The following is a 15,796-nucleotide window of genomic DNA, read 5'->3' on the forward strand; positions in this document are numbered from 1 at the left end:
AGCGTAGTGGTTACAGTTACAGTTTAATTACATAGTAAGTAATGCACTTACAGGATACACAATAAAATAAGGCTCATCTGTATATAGACGTGAAGGGTAGCTCTCCCATCATTCAAGACAGGCATCCACGAGTATGGCGAGATGTAAGTGGGACCGCAATCTGTCTTGTGACCACCAGGAAGTCAGCCAGAACCAGGGTGGAACGTACAGAAATTATGCCAACAGAAGCGGAGGAACATCAGGGAGAGAACGACTAGGCAAGCAAGGCTACAAGCTCAGAGCATCAGCTCCTTCTACAGGCCTAACATAGTGCTAGGGTAGTGCTATTTATGTGCCCAAGCCGGTCTTGAGACAACAAGCTCCAGCACACACAGCACACCATGGGCAACTGTTTAAAAATAATGGGCCAGATTCAGGTACCGCTGCGCAACGGAGGCGCAGCGTCCCGCTTTTGCCCTGCGCCCCCGCAAATTATCTGCGCTACGCTTCATTCACGAAGCAGTAGCCACGTAACTTTCCCGACGTGCATTGCGGCAAATGACGTCGCAAGGACGTCATTTGCTTCAAAGTGAACGTAAATGGCGTCCAGCGCCATTCACGATTCACTTGCGCAAACAACGTTAAATTTAAACTTCGCGACGCGGGAACGACGGGTATACGTAGCATTGGCTGCCCCTGCTAATAGCAGGAGCAGCCTTACGCGAAACCCGACGAACGGAAACAACGTAAACTGCGTACGCAGGGCTCGTGTAGGGTAGTGAATCGGCGTTAGTATGCAATTTGCATACTATACGCTGACCACTACGGGAACGCCCCCTAGCGGCCATCGTAAGAATGCAGCCTACGATATGACTGGCATAAGAGCCTTATGCTAGTCATATCTTAGGCTGCAGTCGACGTAACGAGGTTCCTGAATCAGGAGCATTCGAAACGCCGGCGCAAGTAAGCAATTGCGCTGCGTAACTATGGTTACGCAGACGCAATTGCTACCTGAATCTGGGCCAATAATGATATGGGTTGGCCAGAAAGACACTAAATAGATTATCCAACCAAAGGATTGTGGAAATTAAAATTAAGATTAAACATAGAAAATGTGCAACTACCAGAAATTATAAAGCAGTATATACAAAAAATATATAAAAAATATTTATACATAAGGCACGTGCATAGTAATGTCCACATGGATAAATAAATGGCACACATATACAGATGTCTAACTAATGGATGGCCATTAAAAATATACATATAAAAATATATATACATATTTAAAGTGAACATATATAATAGGATAATATTATATATGTGTCAGACTCGCAATCAAACAAAATAAAAAATAATAAAAATAAAAATAAGGGGGCGTGGCCAAGCCAGCGGAGAGAATGGACGCCTAATTCCTAAGCTCCTGTCACCTCAGAAAGCACATTAGCTTTAAAGACAGGTTTCTGCTTTCAAATTGCCAGGAAAACACCCTGTGAGCCTGAGAGAACCCCTCTGCCCATGGTCGGAATATCCACTGCACAAAAGATATTGCTTTTCGTGGCCGCCGTGGACGAATTTCCCGGACCGGGGGACGCGCCTCAGGAAAGACCGCGGCTTCGGCCTAGTCACGGAGCCGCGGCCATTTTGATCCTCCCGGCGTCGGAGCCGCACGGTTCTAACTGACCCCCCTCGCTCTTTAACATCCCTCCTCAGCCTGAACCGGGGACCGAGCAGCCTGGGGGACACCACCGAACCACAGCAACTACCTCACAAATCCTCTGAAAGGCCGCACACTCGGCTCTCAGCCTGACGCGGCGGCCATCTTGGTTCCCCTCAGTGAAGGCTCCCAGCAGAGTTTCCAGCTCACCCCTGCTCCTGAGCACCCTACCACCTCTCAGACCGGGGACTGTACAGCCCGAGGACACCACCTGAAGCCATCAGCACCAGGTAATACATACCTGTAAGCCCTTGAACTAGGCATAAATACCCGGTGTCGGCGGCCATCTTGGTCCTCCCTGTGGAGGCTTCTGAGGACCACACCTGACACCCCTGACTGACTTAAATTACATCATCCCTAGAATTGGGGACCTGAGGGGTCTGGGGACATAGCCAAGATATCACCCCCCCTGGATGAAGTGCCTGGTGGTCCGCAATTCCGGCCCTTGCCCTACATAGATGGACATAAAGTTCCTCCTGGAGACGCTTTTCTGCTCTCTATACCCGGTCTTCCAGACCCCCTATTAATCCACCAATCTCCCTGAAAGGAAGGCAGGGGAAGAACATTAATTGCCATATGCCATGCATGGATTGAATGGTGGATAAACCCGCAAAGTCAGTCAGAACTCCAACCCGACAGCCAGCTTGGATCACCCAGTGGTGGCCTATAACACTCCTGAGTAAATTGACTATCCTCACTGCCGAGTAGCAATATACCCCCTTGCAGCATACAGTGAGGAGAAACTGCAGTATACAAGGGCACAAACTGCCCGGGGAAAGAGAAGGTAATTTTGTTGTTCTTTTCTTTCTCCTCTCGGGTACCGGTGAGTATGAGAACCTCATCCCGCCGTTCCTCGGCATCTCGTTCCCGGTCTCCCAGAGAACACACTGGAGTAGCAGGACATAGCACCACGGACCAACCTCGCAATCCCCAAGGGAGCATGGCACCCACCCGCCGGGGTCGTACCCAGAGCACATCCCAAGCCTCCTCACAATCTCCCACAGAAATTGTGGTGACGGCTCCGGAACCAGAGATATCCTCTCAAATGATGGGGGGTATGGCGGGCACCGGGAGTGCTGGAATGCAACAGATCAATATAATGGACTTAAGAGCAGTGGCGGCAGACATCAAGGACACTCTTGCCGCAGCAATAGCAGAACTCCGCATAGACCTGCGCTCTCTTTCCGATAGGGTGTCAGTTACTGAACAGATGACGGATGAACACGAAGTAATTCTTCAAAAATCTACCAGAAAGATAGATGACCATACCCTCCAGCTGAGGGAAGTGAATCGACAGCTGGAAGATTTAGACAACAGAGGCCGACGCCGGAATCTTCACGTGAGAGGAATGCCTGAGGTAATTGAGGGAGATCAAATCCAAAGAGAAGTCACCACCCTATTCAACTCTATTTTAGGTAAACCCCCTCAAACCTTCATCGATTTTGAGAGAATACACCGTGCCCTGCGCCCAAGGGGCAGAGATACAGATCCCCCTAGGGACATAATATGCTGTATGACAGATTTCAAACTAAAAGAAGAAATCCTGAGCAGGGCCAGGGGTCAGAGACTGTATTGCGGTGAAACCCCGGCCCAATTATACCAAGATCTTTCAGGAATCACCTTGCAACATAGGCGCGATCTTAAACCATTGTTGGAAGTATTGCGGTCAAGAGACATTAGGTATAAATGGAAATTCCCCTTCTGTTTGGCAGCCTCGAACCAAGGTCGCAATGCTTCTTTGAGAGTGCCAGAAGACCTGCCCAGGTTTTGTGAAACACTCGGCCTGCCACCGATCTCAGTGCCTGATTGGTATGCACCCTACCGCCGGTCAGTTGGGAGAAGAGGGAAACCACCTGAAACACCCATGGAAACCCAAGCTACCAGGTTTCGCAGGATGAGATCTCCCTCTAACTCAAGAACCCCTCAGAACTCCTCTGGAGTAAGAAGAGAACAAGACCAAATGACCCCACCGGAGGCCAGGAGGGCCAGAAGAGATCACAACGAGTAAAAGACTTGACATTGGTCCAGACTATCCAACAGCCCTTGAAAGTTTTATCAATTGCTAGTTGACGTGCTCCGTTCCCCCCCTTCCTCCTGAGTTCTTAATGGGAAAGTTCTCCCCGTTGTCTAACCAAGTTCATCTCCCATCTAAGACCCTGATACTGAGAGATACCTCTCTCCTGCACACTTAGGTCATAAAGTTATTTTTGTTCCACACTAACTGTTGTCATGGGGCCTAACCGCATAATCTTCCCTCTGGGGTTAACAGCGGAAACATCTTGACCCCAGAAGTTGCTCTAGGGACACCTAAGATGTACTTTGACCAAAGAACATTGAACTGTCATCTTGTCCTCCATTGTTAGGCTACTCATCTACCCTTAAGTATCTCTGGTAATTCTCTACTAGTGTGCTCTGGATGACCAAAGACACCGATAGCCCTGGAATAGATCCCCAGTCACTGAAGTTACCTGAATTCAATTCGACCTTCACTTCACTGGGGTAGTGTGACTCTAGTACTCTACTCCAAACCCATTATCAATTACAGTAAGGTTCTCATACCTGTGTCATTAGAGCTCCAGGGTCTCTCTGGCCTCTCCCCTCCCCTTTATGTCGTTACTGGTCCCTCGATATCCAGGAGTATCAACGGTAACAGGTAAACAGTCCTGACCGGGTGTGTTGGCAGTATATCCACGCCACTGTCATTCCTCCCGGAAGGGAGACTGCAGAACATGATCGGTCAAGTTGCAGTTTAAAAATGGGATATTATTACTGTTAATAGCGAATATATAGTACTTTCTAAATATTAAACAGGTTCTCTTTATTATGCTTTCTTATAGGATAAGAAACAGTTTTTGTTTTGATAGAAATGTGGGATTCACACTGAGAGACCCCTTATGGTTCAAATTTAACCAGTGTTTGTGATCTACTTTAGGTCACTAACAAAATTGGTACCTGGTGCATCTTTAATAAGCTCCCTGTCTCCTCTCAGTCTGAATCCATTCTGGGGTGGCTTGGCTAATATCGGTTACATTTATTTGTTTGTTTAAAAACCTAGTTAGAAACTCATAGGTAAAGCTTCATTAACAGTATTTCTCTTTCCTTTGCTGGCTTGGCTAACCCCGCAACAGTGGTGTGCTGGCGCTCTTGGGATTGTGGTAGGATCCTGGGGGTCTGGCACCCACTGTAATTTTCTGATTGTTCTTTGTAAATAGAAAGTGAGTGGAATACCCTCCACCACTTAATCGGTAACTAGAACTTACGGGCCGCTTGGCCCGCTCTACCAACACTGCACTTGTCATTGTTGACCTCACTTGAGGCCTGTACACTTCCCATCCTACCCCTTGCCTAACATAGACCCCTTCCTTTTCCCATCAGATTTAGTGTTCCACAGACATGAATCCGGTATCATCCCCCTTACCCCCTGCACAGAGAGCGGGACCTTTAAGTCACATTAAAATATATTCTTTGAACATTAGGGGATTGAATACTCCCGAAAAACGGTCTCGTTTACTCTTCTTACTACAAAAAGAAAAAGTACACATAGCTTTTCTCCAAGAGACACATTTTCGTGCGGATACAATACCCAAACTAACTGATAGGAACTTCCCGCTAGTGTTTCACGCTCCTAATAATGAGGCGAAATCCAAGGGAGTTTCGGTATTAATTTCTCGACACTGTCCTTTTGAAATCCTAGAAACTCAGAGGGATCCTCAGGGACGATACATATTCCTGCGGGGTACCATACATAACGTTATGTACACAATAGAGAATATTTATGCCCCCAACACAAAACAAGTACCCTTTTTCCGTTCGACCCTTTATCAACTTACATCCTTCCAAAGAGGTACCCTCATTTTAGGTGGGGATTTTAACGTTCCCCTACAACCAGACCTTGACACATCCAATGGCTCTACCTGTTTAAAATTCAGTGCTCTGAAAGCCATCAAGTCCACCCTCTCTACCTTGTCCCTTCATGACACTTGGAGAACCCTCCACCCAAACGTGAAGGACTTTACATATTTTTCACCACTTCATAAAAAATATTCACGGATAGACCACTTTTTCCTCTCACAAAACGACCTTACCGCCCTAGTAAACGCCACTATCGACCCAATGCTATTGTCAGATCATCACCCGATCACTATTTTGCTCTCGATCCCTACAAGTCGTCCCAGATCACCCATTTGGAGACTGAATGATTCTATCTTGCTAGATAATAATCACACCTCTGATACATCTAAGGTCCTCTCCAATTATTTCTCGGAAAACATAACTGAAGACACCTCTGCTCCTTTGGTCTGGGCCACGCCCATAAATGCGTGGTTCGAGGACATTTTATCTCAATAATGGCCAAACGAGCCAAGTTACGGAAAGCGCGCATTCTAGAGCTATCAGATAAAGTTAAGGCCCTGGAACTAACACACAAACGAACATTAGCTACCCAAACACACGATGAGCTAGTTAAAGCCCGTGAAGAACTCCTTGGCGAAATCAAGAAAAGACTTGCCCGTAAACATACACTGACAAGTAAACTTTTCTATGAATATGGGAATAAGTCGGGTAAACTTTTAGCAGCGGCCCTACAAAAAAAAAAGGCATCCCATACCATCAATAATGTCACTGCCATTTCCGGGGAATCCATAGTTACTAACAATGGAATTGCAGATCAATTTGTTAGATATTTTTCTGGGTTATATAACCTGCAGAAATCCCGTCAGCAAGAAACAGCTCCTGATAGGAAGACCTTGATAGAGGAATTTCTATCGGAATTTTGCCCAACATATACCGCCCCTGATGACATTGCCGACCTAGGCTCCCCAATCACTGCAGAAGAAGTCACATTAGCAATAAGCCAACTTAAACCGGGGAAAAGTCCCGGCCCAGACGGTTTGCCACTAAGTTATTACAAGACATTCTCTGATACATTAACCCCCCATTTTCTGTCCACCTTTAACACCCTTTCGGATTCCCCTTCACACACAAAAGATTTGTTAGAGGCCCATATTTCCCTGATTCCCAAACCAGGCAAAGATGCCACGCTCGTCACCAATTATAGACCGATTTCGCTACTAAACGTCGATATCAAATTGTACGCCAAAATACTCTCCAACCGTATTCTCCCACTGATCCCTAAATTTATCACAACTGATCAAGTTGGCTTTGTCCCTGGCAGAGAGGCCAGGGACAACACTATAAAAGCTCTCAACATACATCACTGGCTGTCCTCCACAAAAAACAGTGTTTTTTTTCTGGCGTTGGATGCTGAGAAGGCGTTCGATAGAGTGGCCTGGGATTTTTTGCAGGCGGTCCTGACTAAAATGGGATTACCACCACGTCTTACCCAAATGATCCAATTGCTGTACTCTAATCCCACGGCCCGGGTTAGGGTAAATGGCCACCTATCGGACGCCTTCTCCATAGCCAATGGAACCCGTCAGGGTTGTCCCTTATCTCCTCTCATCTTCATTCTCACGATGGAACCCTTTCTTAGAAAACTTAGGGCGAACGACACAATCAAGGGTATTGAGATCCGGGGAAAGCAGTACAAGACAGCGGCTTACGCAGATGATGTCCTGCTATTCCTTTCGGATCCAATAACTACAATCCCCAATCTTTTGAAAGACTTTAAATTGTTTAACATTTTAGCTAATCTACCAATTAATTTCGACAAATCGCTAGCTCTTAATATTTCTCTTCCAACCCCAGTAGTGGACCTATGTAAACAAAACTTTCCATTCAAATGGGAGTCTGAATATATCACATACTTAGGCATTAAAATCCCCAAACATCTAAGTAAGCTATTCTCATTAAATTTTCTACCAATTCTCTCAACCATTAAATCAGACCTATTGGATTGGAACAACGGTAGATTTTCGTGGTTCGGTAGAACAGCAATCCTTAAGATGAATATCCTTCCGAGGGTCTTATATCTTCTCCAAGCGGTTCCAATCATGATCCCACAGACCTTCTTTACAACATTCAAAAGACACTGTAGAGCATTTCTTTGGGCAGGCCAAGCACCCAGACTGAGCTGGGATAAACTGTCTCAACCAAAACACAAGGGGGGCCTGGGTATACCTGACTTAGCCCTATACCACAAAGCATGCTTACTCACTAGACTCGTAGATTGGCATCTCCACACTGGAAACAAGGACTGGATTGCCTTGGAAAATGCATTTCTCCCCTTCCCGATTACCCATTTGCCATGGATAGAACAGCGCTCGATCCCTACAGAATGCCTTAACCACCCTTTAATAGGTCCTACACTCCAAAATCATAAGATGATATGTCGAACCCTGAAAATAACTCCCTCCCCGGGACCGTTGACACCTTTATCGCACAATCCCGATTTTATACCAAACATAACTTACAAATATCCAGTGATAGGTTCCAACTCTCAAGCCATTAGATTCTTCCACAACGGTGACTTACTAACCTATCCAGAACTAATAAAAGCACTCCCTCAGGTGAACATGTCTGTATTTAAGTATCTCCAACTTAAACATTTTTTAGGTCCCACTCAGTCACATCCGAAATGGTGCAGAGATCTCTCACCCTTAGAACAAATATGCACTGCGGGAGAACCAAAGCGCCATCTGATTTCCACGTTACACTCATTACTGATGCCAAAATCGCCTCCTTCCTCAAACACTCGCTCAGCATGGGACAAGGATCTTTCCATGTACCTATCTGACGAAGATTGGAACATTATATGGGAGCACACACATAAAGGAACTGTTAATGTCTCAGCACAAGAAAACCGATATAAACTCTGCACCAGGTGGTACCGAACACCAGAAAAGCTTCACAAAATCTTTCCGGCAGTTTCCCCTTCTTGCTGGAGGTGTGACGGAGCGTAAGGCTCATTTTTACATATTTGGTGGGAATGCCCTCTATTAGTCCAGTTTTGGAAAAATGTGCATGAACGTATCATACAAATTACAACAATACCAATAAGCCTTGCCCCAGCACAATTCCTGCTGCATCACACCCCCATACCAAGATTACAATACCGGAGATCACTAATTTTACACCTAATAAATGCAGCCACCCAATGCATCCCTATATACTGGAAGTCTAAAACTATTCCAACAATTGAAGAATGGCATACACGTGTTGACAGGGTAGAGGAAATGGAGCGCCTTATTCACCAATCTAAGGACACACACGAGAAATACAGACAAACATGGTCATGTTGGGCACTATATAGAAACCCCCCTACATAAGTACCACCCGGCACCCAAGAAAATCCTAGCATAACATCAGGGGTCAGACTTACCCAACGATCTAACAACCAGATATACCTTCACCCCTTCGTCCATCCCATCTGTCTCAACCCCCCCCCTCTCCCCCGCACAGGGCTGTGCACCCCCTTTGGACACTGAGTCCGACTTGGCTCTTCTCAAGGGGTAGGATGGAAAAAGACAGAGATAGCTCGGGTATGCCTAATATTTGCTGTTCCCTTCCCTACCCTTTTTTTTTTTTTTTTTTTTGAATACTGGAAGCAAAACCTATTTTACCCCGACCTCCACCACTCTCCTCTCTGTGCTGCCCACAGATTGTCCCCGATTAGGGGTGGGTAGGGCAGAGGGGAGCCTCTGTCACAAATGTAGAGTGGGAACTAAGAGGTCTCGAATTCCTCGGTCAGCGTGGGCTTTAATGTTTACATTTTGACACTTGTTCTTGGATTATGATTCATGTATAGATGACATTTCATTGACCTGTTTCATATGATATATACATATATATGAGCCTTTATGAGTAATTGTTACGATAAGACCCTGTTAAGACTTTATTTGAAATGTAAACAATATATCTAAGTCATGGATTATGCTGTATTGCTGAAAATCTTCAATAAAAATGTTTATTAAAAAAAAAAAAAAAAAATCAGCATAACAGTTAATTAATATAAAAATCAATCAATATGACATCAAAACAAACAGATACATATAGATCTATGCATACGTCAAAATATATATATATATATATATATATATATATATATATATATATACACACACATATAAACACATATGCACACTTACACAAAACGCATTTCCTGAGGAAAATGCGAGTGGGAATGCTGAATAGCTGAGCCCGCGCCAAAGCCATTCACCATAACCACTACAGTATATTTAGGACACACAGCTCCTTTCTCTATCTGCAAAGTAGAGAGTATCCTGACTTCCTGGTCGCCCCTCCCCCCTCAGGAGGTTTCCCCTCCCCCCAGGTCAGTGAGGAGGAATATTGCACTGAGGTAGAAAGCTATTTATGGAAAGAATTACCATTACAAACGCCTTTTAATTCACAGACCAAATACGTGAAATACGCCTTCAAACAAAACTTAATAAATCCACAACCGTACATGCGATCGTTACAGCGACTTCACCGTTTGAAAGACACGGCCCTTGTGAACGCATCGATATGAAATTTATGTTGATAAACTTAAAAATGTGGCCATGTCAGCGATTTAGAAAAGAGCGTCTTTGTGCGTTTTGCAGAAATGTTTTTTAGACTTTTTAACATGACGGTCAATGGGAGGGAGTTTGAGGCGCTTGTCCTTTAGAAGCTCCTGGAACTAAAAGTCAAATGCCTATCGCAAAACTGATCACATTGCCTGAAACCAGACAAGCATAGCTACGTTTTGATATATAAATTGTGTATGACAAGTAGATCTTGTGGGCGTGAGAGCAATTTGTTTCCCCTTTTTTTAAAGATAATTTTTTTTCAATGATCTGCACTCTAAAGGTCACATGACACACTCTAAATCCCCTCCATAGGAATTCATTATAACCGATTCCATTTTCTGAAAAATTCACTAAACGTAAATTGCGTTTTCACAAAAACCGTAAAAGATATCAATCTAAAAAGTCATGTTTGGATAGCTGAATATTTTGTGACCGCTTTAAAGTTTGTTTGGTGTCTGTAAGTGAAAGTATGAAGGAGCTGAAACTTTTGGCAGAACGTGTGTTTTGAAGCAGGAAAAAGGATGTTCTCATTGACTTCAATGTTAAAAAAAAGTGTCTAAAAGCTTAATATTTTAAAAAGTATAAATAGTACAAAAAAACTTGAAGAAGTCCCATCGTTAGCTGAACGAGATGAACATTTTAAAAGTTGAATGGTCTCAATAGCTGAAAGTATGCAGAAGTTACGCAGAGCCAAAAAACGTACGGAATAATAAAATTAAAATTAAAATTAAAAAAATTAAGAAGAACTAGAAAATGCATTTCCTGAGGAAATGCAATGTGTGGGAATGCTGAATTGCTGAGCCCGCGCAAATGCCATTCACCATAACCACTACACTATCTTTAGGACACACAGCTCCTTTCTCTATCTGCAAAGTAGAGAGTGTCCTGACTTCCTGGTTGCCCCTCCCCCTCAAGAGGTTTCCCCCCCCCAGGTCAGTGAGGAGGAATATTGCACTGAGGTAGAAAGCTATTTATGGAAAGAAATAGCATTACAAACGCTTTTAATTCACAGACCAAATACATGAATTACGCCTTCAAACAAACCTTAATAAATCCACAACCGTACATGCGATCGATACAGCGACTACACCGTTTGAAACACAAGGCTTTTGTGAACGCATCGATATGAAATTTATGTTGATAAACTTAAAAATGTGGCCATGTCAGCGATTTAGAAAAGAGCGTCTTTGTGTGTTTTGCAGGATTTTTTTTTAGATTTTTTAACATGAGAGTCTATGAGAGATAATTTCAGGCTGTTGTCCTTTAGAAGCTCCAGGAACTAAAACTAAAGTACATATCACAAAACTGATCACATTGCCTGAAACCAGACAACAATACCTACGTTTTGATATATAAATTGTGTATGACAAGTAGATCTTGTGGGCGTGAGAGCAATTTGTTCCCCCTTTTTTTAAAGATAATATTTTTTGTGGATGATCTCCACTCTAAAGGTCACATGACACACTCTAAACCTGCTCCATAGGATTACATTATAACCGATAAAAAAAATCACTAAACGTAAATTGCGTTTTCACAAAAACCGTAAAAGATATCAATCTAAAAAGTCATGTTTGGATAGCTGAATATTTTGTGACCGCTTTTAAAGTTTGTTTGGTGTCTGTAAGTGAAAGTATGAAGGAGCTGAAACTTTTGGCAGAACGTGTGTTTTGAAGCAGGAAAAAGGATGTTCTCATTGACTTCAATGTTAAAAAAAAGTGTCTAAAAGCTTAATATTTTAAAAAGTATAAATAGTACAAAAAAACTTGAAGAAGTCCTATCGTTGGCTGAACGTGATGAACATTTTAAAAGTTGAATGGTCTCAATAGCTGAAAGTATTTTTTAGAAGTTACGCAGAGCCAAAAAACGTACGGAATAAAATTAAAATTAAAATTAAGAATAATAAAAAACGAATATCAATACTGGGAATGCTTATTAAAGCATTCCCACTAACTAGACAATGCATTTCCTGAGGAAAATGCAAGTGGGAATGCTGAATAGCTGAATTGCTGAGCCCGCACAAAAGCCATTCACCATAACCACTACAGTATCTTTAGGACATACAAGCAGTGTTCCTTCAGTACTTATAAAGCCTAATATCACACAGCTCCTTTCTCTATCTGCAATATAGAGAGTGTCCTGACTTGCCTGGTCGCCCCTCCCCCCTCAAGAGGCTTTCTCCACATGAGGTGGGGGAGGAGGACTGCACTGAGGTAAGGAAAGCTATTTAGGTAATCAAAATACCATTAGAAACGCTTTCATCCACACACAAAATCAGTTATCGAAGCCTTCAAACAAAACGTAATAAATCCACAACCGTACATGCGATCGATACAGCGACTACACCGTTTGAAAGACACGGCCCTTGTGAACGCAGCGATATGAAATTTATGTTGATAAACTTAAAAATGTGGCCATGTCAGCGATTTAGAAAAGAGCGTGTTTGTGTGTTTTGCAGAAACATTTTTTAGATAATTTAACATGAGAGTCTATGAGAGAAGATTTCAGGCACTTGTCCTTTAGAAGCTCCAGGAACTAAAACTAAATTATGTATCACAAAACTGATCACATTGCCTGAAACCAGACAAGCATACCTACGTTTTGATATATAAATTGTGCATGACAAGTAGATCTTGTGGGCGTGAGAGCAATTTGTTTCCCTTTTTTTAAAGATAATTTTTTTTTCAAAGATCTCCACTGTAAAGGTCACATGACACACTCTAAATCCCTTCCATAGGGTTACATTATAACCGATGAAATTTTCTGAAAATATCACTAAAACGTAAATTGCGTTTTCACAAAAAACATAAAAGATATCAATCTGAAAAGTCATGTTTGGATAGCTGAATATTTTGTGACCGCTTTAAAGTTTGTTTGGTGTCTGTAAGTGAAAGTATGAAGGAGCTGAAACTTTTGGCAGAACGTGTGTTTTGAAGCAGGAAAAAGGATGTTCTCATTGACTTCAATGTTAAAAAAAAGTGTCTAAAAGCTTAATATTTTAAAAAGTATAAATAGTACAAAAAAACTTGAAGAAGTCCCATCGTTAGCTAAACGAGATGAACATTTTAAAAGTTGAATGGTCTCAATAGCTGAAAGTATGCAGAAGTTACACAGAGCCAAAAAACGTACGGAATAAAATTAAAATTAAAACTAGACAATGCATTTCCTGAGGAAAATGCGAGTGGGAATGCTTAATAACTGATTTGCTGAGCCCGCACCAAAGCCATTCACCATAACCACTACACTATCATTAGGACATACAAGCAGTGTTCCTTCAGTACTTATAAAGCCTAATATCACACAGCTCCTTTCTCTATCTGCAATATAGAGAGTGTCCTGACTTGCCTGGTCGCCCCTCCCCCCTCAAGAGGCTTTCTCCACATGAGGTGGGGGAGGAGGACTGCACTGAGGTAAGGAAAGCTATTTAGGGAATCAAAATACCATTAGAAACGCATTCATCCACACACAAAATCAGTTATCGAAGCCTTCAAACAAAACGTAATAAATCCACAACCGTACATGCGATCGATACAGCGACTTCACCGTTTGAAAGACACGGCCCTTGTGAACGCATCGATATGAAATTTATGTTGATAAACTTAAAATTGTGGCCATGCCAGCGATTTAGAAAAGAGTGTCTTTGTGTGTTTTGCAGAAACATTTTTTAGACTTTTTAACATGACGGTCAATGAGTTATTTTGGCGCACTTGTCCTTTAGAAGCTCCTGGAACTAAAAGTCAAATGCCTATCACAAAACTGATCACATTGCCTGAAACCAGACAAGCATAGCTACGTTTTGATATATAAATTGTGTATGACAAGTAGATCTTGTGGGCGTGAGAGCAATTTGTTCCCCCTTTTTTTAAAGATAATTTTTTTTGTGGATGATCTGCACTCTAAAGGTCACATGACACACTCTAAATCCCCTCCATAGGAATTCATTATAACCGATTCCATTTTCTGAAAAGATCACTAAACGTAAATTGCGTTTTCACAAAAACCGTGAAAGATATCAATCTGAAAAGTCATGTTTGGATAGCTGAATATTTTGTGACCGCTTTAAAGTTTGTTTGGTGTCTGTAAGTGAAAGTATGAAGGAGCTGAAACTTTTGGCAGAACGTGTGTTTTGAAGCGGTAAAAAGCATGTTCTCATTGACTTCAATGTTAAAAAAAAGTGTCTAAAAGCTTAATATTTTAAAAAGTATAAATAGTACAAAAAAACTTGAAGAAGTCCCATCGTTAGCTGAACGAGACGAACATTTTAATAGTTGAATGGTCTCAATAGCTCAAAGTATGCAGAAGTTACGCAGAGCCAAAAAACGTACGAAACTAGAAAATGCATTTCCTGAGGAAAATGCGAGTGGGAATGCTGAATTGCTGAGCCTGCACCAAAGCCATTCACCATAACCACTACAGTATCTTTAGGACACACAGCTCCTTTCTCTATCTGCAAAGTAGAGAGTATCCTGACTTCCTGGTCGCCCCTCCCCCCTCAAGAGGTTCCCCCTCCCCCCAGGTCAGTGAGGAGGACTTCACTGAGGTAAGGAAAGCTATTTATGGAAAGAAATACCATTACAAACGCCTTTTAATTCACAGACCAAATACATGAATTAAGCCTTCAAACAAAACTTAATAAATCCACAACCGTACATGCGATCGATACAGCGACTTCACCGTTTGAAAGACACGGCCCTTGTGAACGCATCGATATGAAATTTATGTTGATAAACTTAAAAATGTGGCCATGTGATTTAGAAAAGAGCGTCTTTGTGTGTTTTGCAGAAACATTTTTTAGACTTTTTAACATGACGGTCAATGGGAGGGAGTTTGAGGCACTTGTCCTTTAGAAGCTCCTGGAACTAAAAGTCAAATGCCTATCGCAAAACTGATCACATTGCCTGAAACCAGACAAGCATAGCTACGTTTTGATATATAAATTGTGTATGACAAGTAGATCTTGTGGGCGTGAGAGCAATTTGTTCCCCCTTTTTTTAAAGATAATATTTTTTGTGGATGATCTGCACTCTAAAGGTCACATGACACACTCTAAACCTGCTCCATAGGATTACATTATAACCGATAAAATATTACTAAACGTAAATTGCGTTTTCACAAAAACCGTAAAAGATATCAATCTAAAAAGTCATGTTTGGATAGCTGAATATTTTGTGACCGCTTTAAAGTTTGTTTGGTGTCTGTAAGTGAAAGTATGAAGGAGCTGAAACTTTTGGCAGAACGTGTGTTTTGAAGCAGGAAAAAGGATGTTCTCATTGACTTCAATGTTAAAAAAAAGTGTCTAAAAGCTTAATATTTTAAAAAGTATAAATAGTACAAAAAAACTTGAAGAAGTCCCATTGTTAGCTGAATGAGATGAACATTTTAAAAGTTGAATGGTCTCAATAGCTGAAAGTATGCAGAAGTTACGCAGAGCCAAAAAACGTACGGAATAAAATTAAAATTAAAATTAAGAACTAGACAATGCATTTCCTGAGGAAAATGCGAGTGGGAATGCTGAATTGCTGAGCCCGCACCAAAGCCATTCACCATAACCACTACAGTATATTTAGGACATACAAGCAGTGTTCCTTCAGTACTTATAAAGCCTAATATCACACAGCTCCTTTCTCTATCTGCA

This window comes from Rana temporaria, chromosome 12 (genome assembly GCF_905171775.1).
Source record: "Rana temporaria chromosome 12, aRanTem1.1, whole genome shotgun sequence".
NCBI lineage: Eukaryota > Metazoa > Chordata > Amphibia > Anura > Ranidae > Rana > Rana temporaria.